Genomic DNA, 17,850 nt, shown 5'->3' on the forward strand with positions numbered 1-17,850 from the left:
TGCTATAAAAAAGGGATAAAAGGAATCGTTTACAAATCACACAATACAAAAGACTATACATCACCCATCTACACATGACTTCAGTGTTTGTATGTCTCACATTTGTTTAATTAATTAGTGAGAAAATAATAGGATATGAAACGAAATGCTTACTCCGCAAGTCTTTTATAGTATTTTAAGTACCAGCAAAAGACAAGAAAATCCGGATAAACTTATTATAATATGTGGGTATTTTAAAAAGTATATGAAAATGACGATAAGAATCAGCAATACTTGATCCCTTAAATATATATACAATCTCAGTTACTGAAAATAATTGGAAATGTCACTTAAGCAAATAAAGAACGGGATGAATGCATACAATTTGAGATTTCGATAACAGGCTTGCAGCCTGAAAATTATACATTCATATATTAAGGGAGCTACCATTTGAATTTTTTTTAGGGGAGCTAGGAAGAAAAATTATGTCCTGGATTTTTTTTATGTGTAATGTAATCTCTGTCCTGCATTTTTATTTTTCTCTGTATTCCGCTTATCCTGACGTTTTTTTAACATAAATTGATATTTTGTCTTTTTTTTTTGACAAAGTGTTTCATCCTGCCTTTTATTTTACAAAAAAAACTTCTGTCTACCTTTTTTTAGATTTCATTCTAGCCCACCCCGACTCCATAAAAATCATATAGTAGCTTAGTTTCGCATATATTATAACTTGTTAACGTACCTCACAGGTAAATCATACTTTACAATTTAACTTGCTAAGACGACCGTGTAACTTGACGATATAACTGTAACTTATACATTTAATATGCGATTGCATTTTATACTTTGTGTTTATCTAAAAGTAATAAATGATAAAAATCATATTCAGCGTAATCAGACATTATTTAAAGATCATTCATTGAAGTTTTAAGATGAAAATTGACTCTCATTTTTAAATGAAAAGCTTATGTCTTTCCACCATTCAACAAATGAAGCACTTATGATGTATATTTACTTGTATCTCATTATTTTTGTCCTATATTTCGAAAGTTCATAGTCACTGTGTTCATAGTATTTGATGAAACGCATACCGCTTGCCCTGATATTTGAGTGTCGTTGCATTTCAACATGGCAGTAGGAAAAGAAAAATGCTTGGAGATTTTAAAAGCAAACTGTTTGGTACTTTTGACCTTAGTGGGAGCTGCAGTTGGATTTATTATAGGTGTGGTTATTCGGAATACAAACCCAACGGACAGCACACTCATGTGGGTTGGTAAGTATATTACAGATACTCTTGTATTTTATTTGACCCATGCAAAACAAAAAACAGTTTTTCATATTTTAGACTGGCTCATTTGTACAAACCTTAAGCTAGCTTTAAATCAAACATAAAACAGATAGTTATACTTTATCATATTCATTGCCTCAACTTGTTTCTACCCATTTAACGTTGCAGCTTTTGTTTTATCAGTAATGCTTTCACCAGTTGAAGCTACGTCCTGCATATTGCACAAGCAAACTTTACTGTATAAAGGTAGAATAATTAATGAGACGACTAATATAGCCTTTGGCTTTTCTATGATTGTATAATACAGAATAGAATATATCAATCGTTTGACCAACAAAAGCATGGTAGTGACCAGTAAATTTATCAAAAACAATGGCTTTAAGTAAACTTGTTCTAGAAGGTTACAAATTCATCACTGCAATTAGATCTATGAATATTGTTTTTATTGGCATAAATATTGAATTTGTTATCAGTAAATTAAAATCGAACTTTTTATGTTATATACATATGCACATTAATGACTGTACAATATGTCGGTACCTGTATCTTGGCATTTCAGAAGCTGCAGTTTTTTCTCTGACTGTATATGACGTCTTTACACTAAATATATTTAGCAGAGAACTGTATTGTATTTTAAGCTCCGACGGCATCAATTTGTGATTTGATGATCGCAAATACCCGTTTACTGGCTCCGCTAACGCGTCGCCAGTAAACTTAATTTGCGACCATCAAATCACTAATTGATGTCGTCGGAGCTAAAAATACAATACAGTTATCTCCATTCTAATGAAACTGACAGAAAACAACCTCAAATCATACATTTAAAGTCTGCCGTACGTCTGCGGTTGCGCGTACATTTTCATGGCAAAACTTGCCAATTGATGCCATGAAAATTTATAACGTTGTCCAATCATATTGAACGTTACAAGCGATGTTGCATTAGAATGGATGCTTGATGTGAACTGATTGATTTTTTAGTCTTAGATACATACTCAGTTGTTATTGGCTTCGAACTAGCTGTCACTAACTGTGAGTACTCTCTTATCTTTAGTTAGTGTCTTTTAGTTGTTGGGAATATACTTACCTACCACATTTTCTCTGTGTTGTTGTTAGATGTGTTCTATTTGTATCCATCTGATGAGTTCAGAATTTTCAACTGATTTTTATAGTTAGTTCTTATATTCTAGTGTTGATCCACTGTCCCAGGTTAGGGGCGGATTGGCGCCTTCAATCGAGTTAAGCCCCGTCACTTTTGGTATTTGCCTATCGAAAGTTAGGAGCCTGTTTATCAGTAGTTTTCATTGAGTGCTTTATAACTGACTTTGAGGGCCATACAGCGACCTATAATTATTAACTTCTGTATCATTTGGTCTCTTGTGGAGAGGTGTCTCATTGACAATCGTACCACATTTTCTTATCTTTATATTTACTGTTATAGATTTGATTTGACTGTTAAATGATATAAATAATTTTCAAAGTAATTTTTCTTCTCATATTTAGAACACCAGCATCTGTTCCTGAAAGAAAACAAAATCACGTATTTCTTAGAAAAAAAACAGTTTTCTTCTCGTTTTATATATTTCAACTGCTTCCTTGTTTGAAACAAAAAAGTTATTTCCGATATATAGATATTTCTGATTGTGTACTTATTTTGATTATAACTTTGTGGCAGATCATTAGCAGTCGCATATCAATTGGTTTTTTTTAGTTTTGTAGTGACATTTTAGAGCTCGACATATACATTGTGTTTTGGGGGCGGATGATACCTTCTTCCGGGTGCGGGATTCTCATGGTCTTTTGAAAAATCATTTGTGGCCTTCGTCTGTTTTCTGCTCTTTGGTCGGGTAATTGTCTCTCTGACACATTCCTTATTTCCGTTCTCAATTTTATATAGTATATAAACTATGTTCCGGACAATATGAGTATTTGGACCATACGCGTATGGTCATGACCATATGGGTATATACTCATATGGTCCGACCATACGCGAAAGGTAGAGGTAGTTAACAAGTTTACAGGTAACACCTAACTCTTCATAAGGTATAACCCTTATAGTTGTCACGTCATTAAAAAGGTCATTTCATTATATTATAATAAAAAAAATATGCAGTTTCGTGCATTTAATTTTACTCACTAGTCAGTATAGTAAACACATTTTATACATATAGTCATTATACCGAATTGTTGTTACGAGTGCATGGCAATATGTCGACCTAGGTAGATATTTCCATAATTTCTTAATTCTTAATGACTGTTACGGAATTTCCCGAGACTTTGGTATCACTGCACGCAGCTGATAAGAAGGCTAGCTTTTCGCTCGAATGCAAATGGTGTAACTGCAAAGGATCGTGCACAATCAAGACGTGCAAATGCAGAAAATGTTATGGTACCGTGTGGAAGTAAATGCCATCCTAAGCGTAAATTTAAGAATACAATTCGCCGATGAAAACTAACTGGCATCAATATTTGATTTTAATATAGCCTTTGACTTATAAAATTAATACATTTTCATGTAAACATCATTGGTTTTTTTTAGATAAAGTTTATTAATATTTGAAAAAAATACCGTTATGGTCCAAATACTCATATGGTCCGATACATATAAAGACTTGTATATTCTTAAAGAAAAGAAAATATATGTTGACCTTTAAACGACCCTTTTGTTAGTGTGTCCTTGTGTATCTACCTTATGAAGTTAAATATCATATTTTGTAGAACGAAATTATACACCAATACCGAAAAAAATACAATCATTTGAAATTGCTGACCTTTCAAGCGAGAGTGCTTTTTATTCTAATTGCAGGACTTTAGAATTAAAACATTTAAATTTCTGGGCAAACTAAATGGTGACGACGAGGTCACTTCTAACATTTACAAGTTATATACTATCTTTTAATTATTTCTCAACAAACCACATTACGTTGCATATAAGCATGTTTTCTATCTAATCAAAACGAATCAATATAGGCTAAAGCCAGCAGTTTCTGAATATTTCAATTACATGTTTAATAAATCCGTTTCTATTTTCAGTTTTAATGTAGTTATTGATAAAACACAATCTTTCTAATTTTACTTATTTCATAGTTCACCTGCTATGATCTTTTAATCTAACAGAATTAAGATTTAAAAATTTGTTTACTGCAAATCATTGTCTTTGTCAAACCTACAAATTTCGGTAGGCAGTCTATACATTTTTAAACGACCAACTGTATTTCAATTATGATATATGTACAGAATATTTTCATGCAGTGTTATTGCGCATCTTAAATTTTATTATCTTTATTATTAATTTTATGGGAGGTCACCTTTCAAATATTGACGTATGGCGAGAGGGTGTATGAAATTCTCTCACAATATATCCAGTTAAAATCAAAGCTTTTGACTTGACAATCACATTATCATATTAACGATTGCTCATGTTAGTAGAGCGAAAATACGTTTATGAAAGATAACTTGGCATCCAGTAAAAAGGGTGATTTTATGTTTAAACTAAAAATTAAATTGAAAAAGCGGGTTTCCTCCATGAGCCTACTCAAAATATCCGGATACAAAACGAATATTTAACTTTACCTTTTGTTTAAGGTATCCTTGGAGAGATTTATCTGAACATGCTGAAAATGATGATAGTTCCTCTGATAGTGGCTTCAGTTATAACAGGTAATTTGGTTGAATAATTGTGGTTAGAAGGAATATTTTTAGAGGAAAAAACAAGGAAAGGCCCCACACAGCAGCAAATATTTAAATAAAAAAATCTAATAAATGACAACTACGTCCTAACGAGGTTTTTGATAGGCTATTATTTCAAAAAGGATTTTTCAAGAAAATATGACGGGGTAAATTATTCTGGTGATTTTAAATGGGTGTTTATTTGTCAAATATTTCATTATGTGTATCTTCCGTAGTATGGAAATTACAGTAAATAACTAGAAATATGATTATCAGATTGATTATAAAAGAGAGGCAAAATATACAAAAGGGACATATATAATCATAAACTGACAACGCCATGGCTGAAATGGAAAACGAATCACAACATAAAAAACTAAAAATTTAGAAACACGAACTCCACTAAATTTAGGGGGAGATATCCAGTGCTCCAATAGGATAAGCAGATTCTGCTTCACATATGACACCTATTGTGTTTCACATTCAACTACACAACTGATGATAAATCCAATTCGGTAGGTCATATTCGGGGGAAAGGGGACAATATTTTCGTTACGACAATTGGACGATCACGTAGTCATCTGCGAGACAGATATTCATAACGCTCGTGATGGGACGATTTCAACTTCACGACTTGAAACTCTTGGTTTTATATCTTCCTTGTGCTCAGCGACAATCTATCAAGGGCATATAAGCCTTTGAATATCGTACCACCTGGGAGATATATATACTCCATGTACAGGCGCAGCTGCATGAATGTTGTTGCATAAAAATAGAAAGTTCAAAATTGGGAAGCTGAAATCATTTCTTTAGTTTTGTTTTCAATAAATAAATGTAAGTCAAGATATGAGATAGACTTTACTGTATCTGTGGTTTCCTTTATCTCAACATTGATGGAATAGATGCGTTCAACATATATAGTCACCAAATTTTATATTAGTTAGTGAGAGAACATTGTTTTTATAGCGGAAAGTGAATTAAAGGCCTAGGATACTGCTTACTTTTTTTTCTTTTTCCTAAGTTCCAAGAGCATCTATTTATAAATATGTTATACATTTCTACTTAATTCAAAATTATGAATAGTGACATGAAAAATTTGCTAGATACTTAAGATTTTGATCTACCAACTGTTTAGGACTAACAGCTAAGTTGCGTATGATCAATCTGATATCCTTATAACTACTATTTTATGGTTTAATTTCCAAAAAAAGCAACTTTTGATGATGTACTTTAACGAAAACCCTTAAATGTCAATAGCCTTATCATTAGAACTATGATTGCCAATGATAAAACTTTCCACCAGAGACAAAATGATGTACACGTTAGCTGCTATAGGCCACCGTGAAGTCTTCAACAATAAACAAATATCAAGATATAAAAGGCCTGACAGGACAATTGTGAAACAGATTCAAACGAAAGATAAATAGGCCTACTTAATGTACAAAAAAAATGACAAAATAACATATATGATATACAGCAGCAAACGACGACCACTGAATTATATACTAAGTACTCATAACTAAGAACAGGTACATACATTTTGTGGTACATGTACATCACTTTTCTGAAATTTAATTCATTTCACATTGTCATTTATTTGATTAAACAGGAACAGCTACCCTAGACCCTAAATCAAATGGAAAATTAGCTTAGTAAGCTTGGGTTATATTATGTCTACGAATTTCCTTGGATGCTTAGTTGGCAGTATACTTTGTGTGATCATTCGACCAGGTAAGATTTTCATATTCAAAGGCAATAAATACTTCAAGCAAATAAAATAGTCTGTAAAAAACCAACAAAAACACAATCACAAAGCTGTATAAATTATACACTTGTTGATTTCTAATGAACATATAATCAAATGTACTTTACATTTATTTGAGTTTAGTACAGTGTAGCTTGTCTACTTAAAATCGTTCCTTTCTGTTAGTTATGGATAAAGGCTTTTCTAATGTATGCCACACTTTGATTAAATTGTTATCTCTTTCAAAATCTGTCAGACGCTTTTCATTTCAAATTTTCAAGACATTCAATTTTGATAATGTTCAAAATGGTCATAAACAAAATAGATACATCTTTTACACGTCACAAAACTGTTACCTCTATAAAACCGATACAAATCTGTTAGCTATAATCTTATTTGTCATTTTATATGTTAACTTTCCTTCTTTATTTCTTGAAGAATACTGCGACTCTAGTGGTCAAATACAGTCTATAACAGTATTTTCTTGTTTAATTTCAGGTGAAATCGCTAAAACAGAAGTTAAAGCATTAAACTCTGTTCCTTTAGAAACGGAGGACATTTTCGCTGATTTACTGAGGTAATATAAGGAGAGAATTATACTTGCCCTTTTTATAACGCTTTTTATTATTGACATTTAAATGAAGACAGGAATTCTTACACGTCGAAAAGATAGTAATAAGGTTTGTGTCGACTTATACACACTTGTATATCCTATACACCATAATTAGCAGTTCGTTTAGCCAAGTATGTAACGGCTAGTTTAAAAAGATAGTTTAAGAAACAAATTTGAGATCAGTTGCAAAAAGTAAGAGGATACAAAGAAAACAGTCAGAATAATTAAAGGAGCAAAGACAACTCTATTACCAAATAGAAAAAAAGAGACGAATATACTACATTAAACTAACGATTGAACAACGTAAACTCAATCATAACAGGACTGGATTCCTGTGCATTCTAGGCGCCGATTATGTCCAACCATGTTCTCATGGACTGTTATTCCACAAGAGGATACCAACTCAACTCAATACCGACATGAAAATACGGATACTGTTTGTTTTAAATTGTTTTGTAATAAAACTTTAACGATCATTTGAAATTAAGGGGTACATCTGCCTCATTTATATTTCTGGTCTTTGTTCAGGTACATTTTACTCAGGTATAACTTTTCATTTCAGTTACTACTGGTCGTCAACTACGCATCTCGTTCAATTACGTTTTAACTATTGATGATATTCCGATAATTACAAGTGCAACATTTGAACATTGGTAAATAAACTCACCATAGATACCAGGACTAAATTTTGTATATACGACAGACGCGAGTTTCGTCTACAAAAGACTCATCAGTGACGCTCGAATCTAAAAATGTTAGAAAGGCCAGATAAAGTACGAAATTAAAGAGCATTGAGGACCACAATTCTTAAAAGTTTTGCCAAATACAGCCAAGGTAATCTATGCCTTTAAATTATATACATGTTAACTTTCAACGACCTGACTGAAAATAACATACCGTATTATCATTATTATCTTTATCAACAGTGGTAGTGTAGATGTAACTATAATTGTAAAGATGTATACAGTCATTTGAAGGCTATTATCTATTCAATTTATTTCAAATACTAGTAGAATGAAGAAATCTTCATATGATCACACTTTATTTTTAAAATTGACACCATACTTGATACGAATGAAACTTCAATTATTTCCTTAAGGTGTAATATTAATGGCCTGTTTATCTGTATAATATAAGAAAGAAACAATAACTAGAATGCAAGACAACTTTTGATTACTATGTTAATGTTGGCTTGAATGACCAAATGTATTTTGTGTTGTTGGGTTAACGTTGGTGAAGCATATCTGATATCTCATTATATTGAAATTTTCAAATATATTGTTTCATTAAGCATTGACAGTTATGTTTCATGTTTATATCACATACAATGTCTGTTTAGGACAGGTTTTATGTAGTTTCTTTTCATCAAATATTTGGGATTCCTTTTACAGAAACATTTTCCCTGACAATTTGATATCTGCAACTTTTCGTAAGGTAAGCTATTGTTATAAGTTCAGTATGTGTTATCTTGTAATGTTGCAGAAGCGTGTCCATCTATAAAAAAATATTTTTAAGTGTTAGGCGTCTCTCACTAGCCATATATATGCGCCAACAAAGTATTATCATATTAAGGAACACATAAACAAACAAAAAAAATGTTTCTTTATTCCATTTCATCTTAAAATATAATTTTATGCATTTATCATCTTCCCGAAACATAGTTGTCGAAGGACTATATCTATACATCATTCTGTTATTTCCATTATTTCTCTTTAATATATTTATTGTTTCATGTAGAGTTGTGCTCTATCCTTCTTAACTGTTCATAATAAGACATTTTTAAAAAAATTGATACCGTCGCTTACTACTACATCTATGCCTTCAGGTCATGTCAACATTTACAACTAACACATGCATTTATATAACTTATTTTTCTAATATACATTTTAAAAACTGTATAAAACTTTTTATTTTGAATGATTTGATACTTTATTAGTTCTGTTTAGTAGCTGATAAATAACCGATCTTAATATTATACTTTGTAAAAGGAAAAGGGTGCTTTGTGTTAATAAGTCACAATAGTAAAACATTAACAGATATCTTAACGCAAAACTCTAGTTAAGAGCAATATCATATGTTGCGGTTACCTCGCTTTTCATGAAATGAATATTTCATACAAACATCAACATATAATATAAATAGATAGCGAACTTGTTCGATCGGATTTTTATAGGTCTGTTTGATTTCATATATTAGGTTTAATACATATGTTAATAATAGTTTTCACCTCTATTAAAATGAGTTTTTGTAGATCGAATCAGTAAACCAAATAATTTGCCCTTGTTTCAATTCCTACGTTGACATTCTTTTCTCTTTAATAGCTAAACACCATGAACACGCCTGTTTCATGCTTTACACATCTCCAGCTAAGGGGTTCAATTGCAGTTCACATGAATACGGATTAATTGGATCGAATTATTTCCTTGTAATTGAGAAATAGCTTAACAATTTTACACTAGTAATTTTTGGTACCCTTTATAGCCTGCTGTGGTGTGAGCCTTTGACCTATAATGGTTTACTTTTACAAATTGTGACTTGGATGGAGAGTTGTCTCATTGGCACTCATACCACATCTTCTAATATCTTTACATCTTCATTGGAATGACACACGTTTGTTTGCTGTTTTTCAGACAATAACGAGCTACGATACAGAGAAGTACAAAGCAAATGTTACGATAAATGGGACAGTCGTAGAAGTCTTAAAAACTTTGGTGACTGGAAAAAATCTATCAATTGCTAATAGCACAAATATTCTAGGTATATTCCTGTGATATAGCTTGTTATGATCAGTTTTAATTATATATCAACGAATACGTATTTAATTTATTTCAAAAAAGAAATGATCAGAAAACACAGATCCATATAGAGTACTGAGTGTGCCTAATATATGCCAACAATTGTATTTGTAACCATGTTGACGTGTTAAGCATACAAACCCTCAGAAGTAACGAACAATACATTAAAATACGCTTTGGTGTGTATTCTTTTTCATATCATAACACTCATCATTTATTCAATACTTGAATTTATTTCGATCTTTACATAGATATAGGAAGATGTGATGTGAGTGCCAATGAGACAACTCTCCATCCAAATAATACTTTATAAAAGTAAACTATTATAGGTCAATGAACGGCCTTCAACACGGAGCCTTGGCTCACACCGAACAACAAGCTATAAAGAGCCCCACAATTACTAGTGTAAAACCATTCAAACGGAAAAACCAACGGTCTAATTTATATAAAAAACGAGAAATGAGAAACACGTATAAACTACATAAACAAACGACAACTACTGTACATCATATTCCTGACTTAGGACAAGTGCAAACATTTGCAGCGGGATTAAACGTTTTAATGGTACAAAACCTTCTCCCTTTTTCTGAAACAATGTCAGTATGAAAGTGTGAATCAGCTTTTTTTTAATCCTTGTTATAGGATTAAAGAAATCTTGATTTATTTAGGTATCTTGATAGCCAGTGCCGTATTTGGCATTGCCACTGCGTCGATAAAAGAAATTGGGCAACCTTTCTTCAAGTTCTTCTACGCAGCTACTGAAATTATCTTGGTGATATTAGGAAAACTAATTTGGTAAGGATTTTAAAATAGTAAGTATGACAGTCAACTCGTTAGAGATACCAGACTTGAATAAAACGCGCGTTTAGCTACAAAAACAAGCCAATCAGTGACGTTAAAAGTGTAAGGCCATTGTGATAAATATTCTTTTTTTATTTATGTGTAGGAATACTTTGTTACGGTAATGTAGTAAATTTATTCAGAGCTTATGAAGATTCAGTTAAAATCAATGATTAACTCTTTTGCATTTTTTTTTCCATAAGAAGAGGTGGTATGGGTGCATACTTATCTAGTTTGCCATTTTATTGCATGAGCAGCCTTTATTGGCGTTACCAACTAAGTATTAAAACGTTTAATTGTACAGGTTTACGCCAATTGGTGTAGCAAGTTTAATTGGTAAAACCATTGGAGGAACCAAGAACTTGGAGGATGATTTCAGTAGACTTGGATTATACATAGCAACACAAATGATTGGTTATTTACTCTTCATGATGGTAGCAGTACCGATTACGTATTTTATACTGATGAGAATGAATCCGTTTAGATTTCTTTTCACTCTGATTCATGCTTTTGTAATAGTGTTTGCTACTACTAGTACGTAAGTACAGAAAACTGTAAATTAAATATTTAAACACGTTTTCTTATGTATAAATGTCCGAAATTACTGCTATAGTAGATAACAGAAGACATAGTGAGTGATATGAATACAGATATTTCTGTACTAACATTTGATATAAAACAATAGACAAAAAATCCAAAGTAGCATGAACACGTCATACAAATAGTCAATCTAGAGCTCGTTGTATTCCAATGAGTTTAAATTTCATATACTTTAAAAATAAAACCGACATATTAACAGAATTCTGAAATACAAATGCTAGTAGTCAAAATGAGCCATTGGTAGTACCAGTTCATAAAGGTTGAATACATTGTAGCTTAGATTGATTGATGTATATTTCACTCTGCATCAGCTCCTATAACAAAACCTCTCTATATAACAGATATGAAAGACCATCCCTTAATATATATTATTATTGCATAGCAATATAATATTTCCAACAGAAAGTAATCAAAAGTTAGCGTGCAATAAATTCCAATATTGCACTAGTGCAATAAATCTTCAAAATTCACGACGTCCTCAACAACAAAATCTTAGTTTAAACCAAGTTTTACTTTCAAGTATTATATTGCTATCCAATAAATAAGGGATTATTGCATGAATATTGGGGAATATTGTCCTTCGTAGAACTTAAATTGCACTCGCAAGCTCGTGCTATATTAAATTCTACCCGGGAAAATATTCCCCAATATTCATGCAATAGCCCTATATTATTTTATGATGGAAATAGAATCAAACAAATCCCGTGAGTATATGAATATCGCCTAAGCAAACGATATTACTACTCGTGAAATTCGATAAAAAATATTGCTAAACAAATACCGAATTTCGTATATATGAGTAAAATTTTGAAACGTATGTAGAGTTTGAAATCAATATTACTCAATCTTACATATGTTTACTCATTTATGTATGATTAATAAATATTGTAGTAAATTCATTGTTTTATTCATAAATGTTTAACATAGGGGCACTAGCATTTTGCTTCAAAACAAAACATTAATGAAACATGTAAATCAGAAGCACTTTTGCATTTTCAAAATGCAGAGCATACTCATACATGTACTATAGACCTGACTATTTTTCGTTCAGAGGAATTGCCATTCCTGAAAGTATACGGCAATTAGAAGGACCAAACAAATTAGACCGTAGAGTGACTCGATTTGTTATTCCATTGTGTGCTGCTATTGAACGTTGTGGAAGCTGTATTTATATAAGTATATCCTGTTTGTTTGTCATGCAAATCACTGACCAGGAAGTGGACGCTGCCTCGGTCATTTTAGTAATGTGAGTTTCCTACTGTCAGATTAAGTTACGTACATACAAGACAATTTCTTTTTTTTAGAATTAGATAACGTTGATATATTCAAAATAGAAAAAGACGACCACAAAAATATATAGATATTATTGTATAAACACATCATTCTTGTGTTTCAATATGCTGATCGTAACAGTTACATAGTTTTATTATTTATATAATGTACCAATAATTCAGTACTAATGAATGATTTTCTTTTCAGCATTTTAACAACTTTTTCGTCCTTGGCCATTCCATCTGTAACAGGGGCTAGCTTGCTTACTGTTATCATCCTGCTCACTGCGTTAAATATTCCACCGGAAGCGGCTGCACTTCTGTATTCATTCGAGTGGTTTCTGTAAGTATAACGTATATTTTATAATGCAATCTGATTTGTTTCTTATTTTTCGAATATTTATATATGATTATTTTATTCATTCCTCACCGTAGGCAACTTGGCCATCAAGTGTGGTCCTTGGCCATCCCGCCGTCCGGCTGTCCTTGCACTTTCCCGGTCATCCAAATTTTTTTGTCCGCATTTTTACTTAAGTTTCCCTCATCAAAGGGAGTAGGTTCGACATGGCCATAAATTAGCCCTTCAATTTAGCTTAAATTTAAAATCAGGATTTATTGACCAATATTACAATGAATCATAGCTAATACAATGACAAGATAAGAAATAATTCTATTTGTTGACAATTTACGTTCCTGCGTTTTATTCATGACGTCACAAATAGTACTAGTTTTGATTTTCCACTAAAAAATCAATGAAAATAACTACATTTCCATTGATTACTGGACATGAAACATAGAGCGCATACGTCGATCGTTGAAAATATTGTTTGTTATGACATTTTATATGTATAACTTGAATGTTTAGTTTGTCGACGCCTGCTAGCTGCGATCTATGTTTCCTAGTCCTTAATGTGGCTGAAATCTGGTTGATTTTGTCAAATTTCGCCAAAATCCAGTATTTTTACCTAAAAATGTAATTGGGATGTAAAAAAGATGAACGCTTTAGAAAAAAAAACATTGACAGAAATAGATATATGTGACTTTCGCACATGTATTTAAGTATACGTTTACCCTTGCACCAACTCGTTGAGGGTTCCGTAGATGGCCTGTTGCAAGGCAAAATTTCTTTCCCTATCCGATATACCTTCATTTTTCAGTGGCAGTCCAAATTGCCCAGACGATCACTCCGGATGGCCTCTAATACAAGACCTACCTATAGTATTTATTGTTAACTTGTTCTCGTCCTGAACATGCATGAAATATTTGCCACTGGACGTTAAGCAATCAACAATCAATCAATCAAGTATACTTTCAACACTTTTCATCTCGTTACATTGAACTTAATAATTGGGGCCAAATATGGCCCTTATTGAGCATATTCCTTTTATGAAATTCAAACCAAATACAATGAACCAAAACCTCTGGACAGAGCTAGAATTAGGGCAATGAGTAACCGTTCTATATTTATAAAACTTTATAACTTCGAACAATGCAATTCGTTACGTTTTGTTTTACATGTTTTAGCACACTAAAAATAAGTTTTCCCCATTCATGTTTTATGAAACGCTAAAGAATGCTGAGAACCACAACACATATGCAGATTTTGAATTTATATTGTAAGCTACTTATGGATATAGGGTTATGCCCCAAATTACTTGAAAAATTGCAAAGCTTGATCGGCAGTTGTGTTCTCAGACACATTCTTCTTTGATGCCGGGTGGTATAACTGTATGTGTTTGATGTATATGCCAAATACGTGACAAACATTTAGATGTACTTTGTTTAATGTATTCATGCTGTCATCGTACAACACTGTTAATAAATTTCCCGTTTCAGAGATAGGATGAGGTCAATTACAAACTACAGCGTACAAGTGACATGTGTAGTGTTTACTCAGAGGCTGTGTTTATCCTCATTAAAGACTGATAACAGATATGATGAGACATTGGATGTATTTTATGAAAAAGAAAATGGAATTCCAGGAGCTGAGATGGTTGACGACGATACATATTTATCATAGGAAACATTCAATCAACGCCTTTGAAATACAACGCCAAACTTATATTTTTCATTACCAGTTCTACATAACTATTAACATATTTTGTATTTTATCGTATCCAGTGTATTTAAAAAATGGAAAAATTGAATACCTCAAAATATCATAATGTGGGTTCATTCATTTTCGTTGGTATCAATTTTCGTGGATAGCTGAAAACTAGCATTTTCGTCATGGTTTTGCCAATATCTGTATACAAAGTTTATTGAAAATATTTTATTCGTTGAACACTTTAGTTCGTGTTTTAACTGTACCCACGAAACTCACGAAAATTGGTATCCAACGAATAAAGATGAATGCACAATACCTAACATACATTCTGTTCAATAATATACCACATTATATAGCTTTTAACTAAGTATAATATATTGCATAAATATTGTATGTTTTATAAGATATAATGTTAATGTTGCCAGTTTATTATATTTTACATTTAATAAATAATGCAACACTCAATACAGTTACAGATGTTTGAAATGGATTAACAGACCTGAAGTACACACATAATGGTAAATTCTACAATTTGAAAGGGGCGGGAGAACAACTTTAGGAATGATACCTGTGAAAAGTATATACATATATATGTAGATCCATAAAGGGGGCCAAATCCCCGTCCTCCTACAAAATCCACCCGAAGTAGCTAATATTCAAATTCTAGGTCATTTTATATAGTCATTTTACATTTCCAGGCGAAACTCGACGATTCGAACTAAAAAAAGTTAGGTTAAAGTTAACTTTCAATTGGCAAAAAGTGGATCGCAACATTATATTAATTTCAGGAGCGACATTGTTGTCATATTAATTTTAAACTATATGGTTTCAAACTATCGAACAAGAGAGTTCAAAACAAAACTTGGAATTCCAGATTTACCTCTACATAACTCGCAAAAAGAAAAATCTTTTAAAATTTCTAAGGTAATCTGTTTTCCTTTAGCATTGGTATTACAAAGACACAGCCAATATTCCCTCGTGATACTGGATACATTGATTAAACGAAAAACCATACAAAAAAAGATATGTAGCCGGGTCGTCAAAATGATTGACTGAACATTTTTCTAAAGGTCTTACACTAAACAAGCTTTTGATAAATATTGGGAATTTTAACAAGCGTTGTTAATCAGATGGAAATTTTCATTAAGAAAGGTTTTTTCTACAAAGATTGAAATTTTTATACACAGTTATTGTTTTAGATTAAATTTTTTGTTTAGAAGAACCGCACCGATTTCAACACCAAACACACCGAAGATAATAATATAAACAGCAATATTTTATTTTACATTTCAGCATACAGTGGTTAATCCAATGGGTTCTAATTGTGCCCTCAACTTGCAGTCCTTGTGATACTCAAAGGAAGCAGGCTTCATATAAAACCATTTCAATGACAAAACGAAAAACAAACTTGCAAAAATCTTCAAATAAACTCACAAATAGGTTGATGCTGTCGTGTCAGTCAGCATTCAATATTGCAATGCGTGCTTGCATTTCACATACCAAAGAAAACTCAAAGAAATTTATGATAAAATCGAACCTAGAAGATTTGCTTCATATCTTATTTTACTCCTCGATGTTGGTACAAGTAGATGACTTCAAATTAGAATCTATGACAAACGTAATGATTTCAGCGTTACAATATTAAACTCCCATTTCTCAACATTAACATACCTTTCACGTCGTATGGTTAATAAATCTCTTCTAATATGCCACGTTCGTGTTAATTCCCAATAGATGGATTGCATTATCAGGAATGTACTCATTACACAAAATGACTCTTAAAGAGTTATGAGAAACGAGACTGAAATCGACATAACAGGAGTGTTACCGTTGCCATCACGAATATGTCGATCGATACAATATATCATAGCTGGTCAGGCATGCATAGCAGGAACGGCTTAACCGATGTTGACTGGGCTAAAATGTCATACTGAGCAATATCATCGTTTGCTTACACTTTAGGTTTGACATTTTGTTTCTGACATGTCACTTCTTTCCGTAGTTGTTGAGTTGTGAGAGAATAAATATAGTCGACGTTCCCAGTCTCGCAGTTGGATTTCATGCGACCCCTTGGATTTTGTTTATAGGTTGAGGTTAAATCATATATATGATGGACCGAAATACCCCACGGCGTATGTGGTCTATTTTAAAGAGTAATATAATGTTCTTAGAGGTTTGTCCTAGGGTGTCAAAAGGTGCAAATTTTTTATGAATGTCCTCTGAGAACAGAATCAATGTTGGATTTTTAGATATTCATTTTTAGAAATTTATCGGCTTCCCTTTTGATGAATTTTTAAAACAAAATCAATTCGTCGCTGGGCTTCTAAAATGTTGTACAATTTTTTCAGAAAAAAAAATGTCTCACAAACAGGCTTTGAAAATTTTGGCAAAATGCTTGCTTCCAAAATGTTGTATGTGAACTTGAACATTTTTGTAAATAGCAGTGAAATAAAAACTTTGACATTTCTGGATTATCCAAGAACTTAAATTATTTTCACAGAAATAAAGAAATGTACAATTATTTTTTTCCCAAAGCCATTCTACAACGATTTTCAAGTTTTCATACAACATTTAGGAAGCAAACTTTACAAACAACTGACATTGGCAATTTTGTAATATGTCTTATTTCACACATTTTGATTGGTCTAACTGTATGCTATTTTGTAATACCAAAGATTTCCTCCCGCCCAGACCATTGGTGTCAAAAAGCATTTTTAGCCCAAAAAGTCAGATACGACAATTTAGAAGCCCAGCGACGAATTGCATTATGCTCTATGATCGTTGCACAAATTCAGTTTATCACTTTAATGCATGAAAGTCAGCGATAAATGCCAATACCCCACCCCCCACCCCCGCCGCTTCAAACGTATAAGATTATAAAAACAAAATATCGGTAATAATTAACAAAAATATTTCTTTTGGTAGTAAGCTAAGCAATACTTTAATGATAGCATGTAAACACGTTTTCATTCAAGTTTTGTTAACATGCCACATGTGATATTGAGTA

At 32.1% G+C, this 17,850-nt stretch overlaps 1 pseudogene; it reads left to right on the forward strand.

The window, feature by feature from the left end:
- Window positions 1–989: 989 nt before the first annotated feature.
- On the forward strand, window positions 990–15,312 carry LOC143082797 (excitatory amino acid transporter 1-like; annotated as a pseudogene).
- The last annotated feature ends 2,538 nt before the right edge of the window (window positions 15,313–17,850 follow it).

The sequence above is a fragment of the Mytilus galloprovincialis genome, chromosome 7, assembly GCF_965363235.1.
Source record: "Mytilus galloprovincialis chromosome 7, xbMytGall1.hap1.1, whole genome shotgun sequence".
NCBI classification, from domain to species: domain Eukaryota; kingdom Metazoa; phylum Mollusca; class Bivalvia; order Mytilida; family Mytilidae; genus Mytilus; species Mytilus galloprovincialis.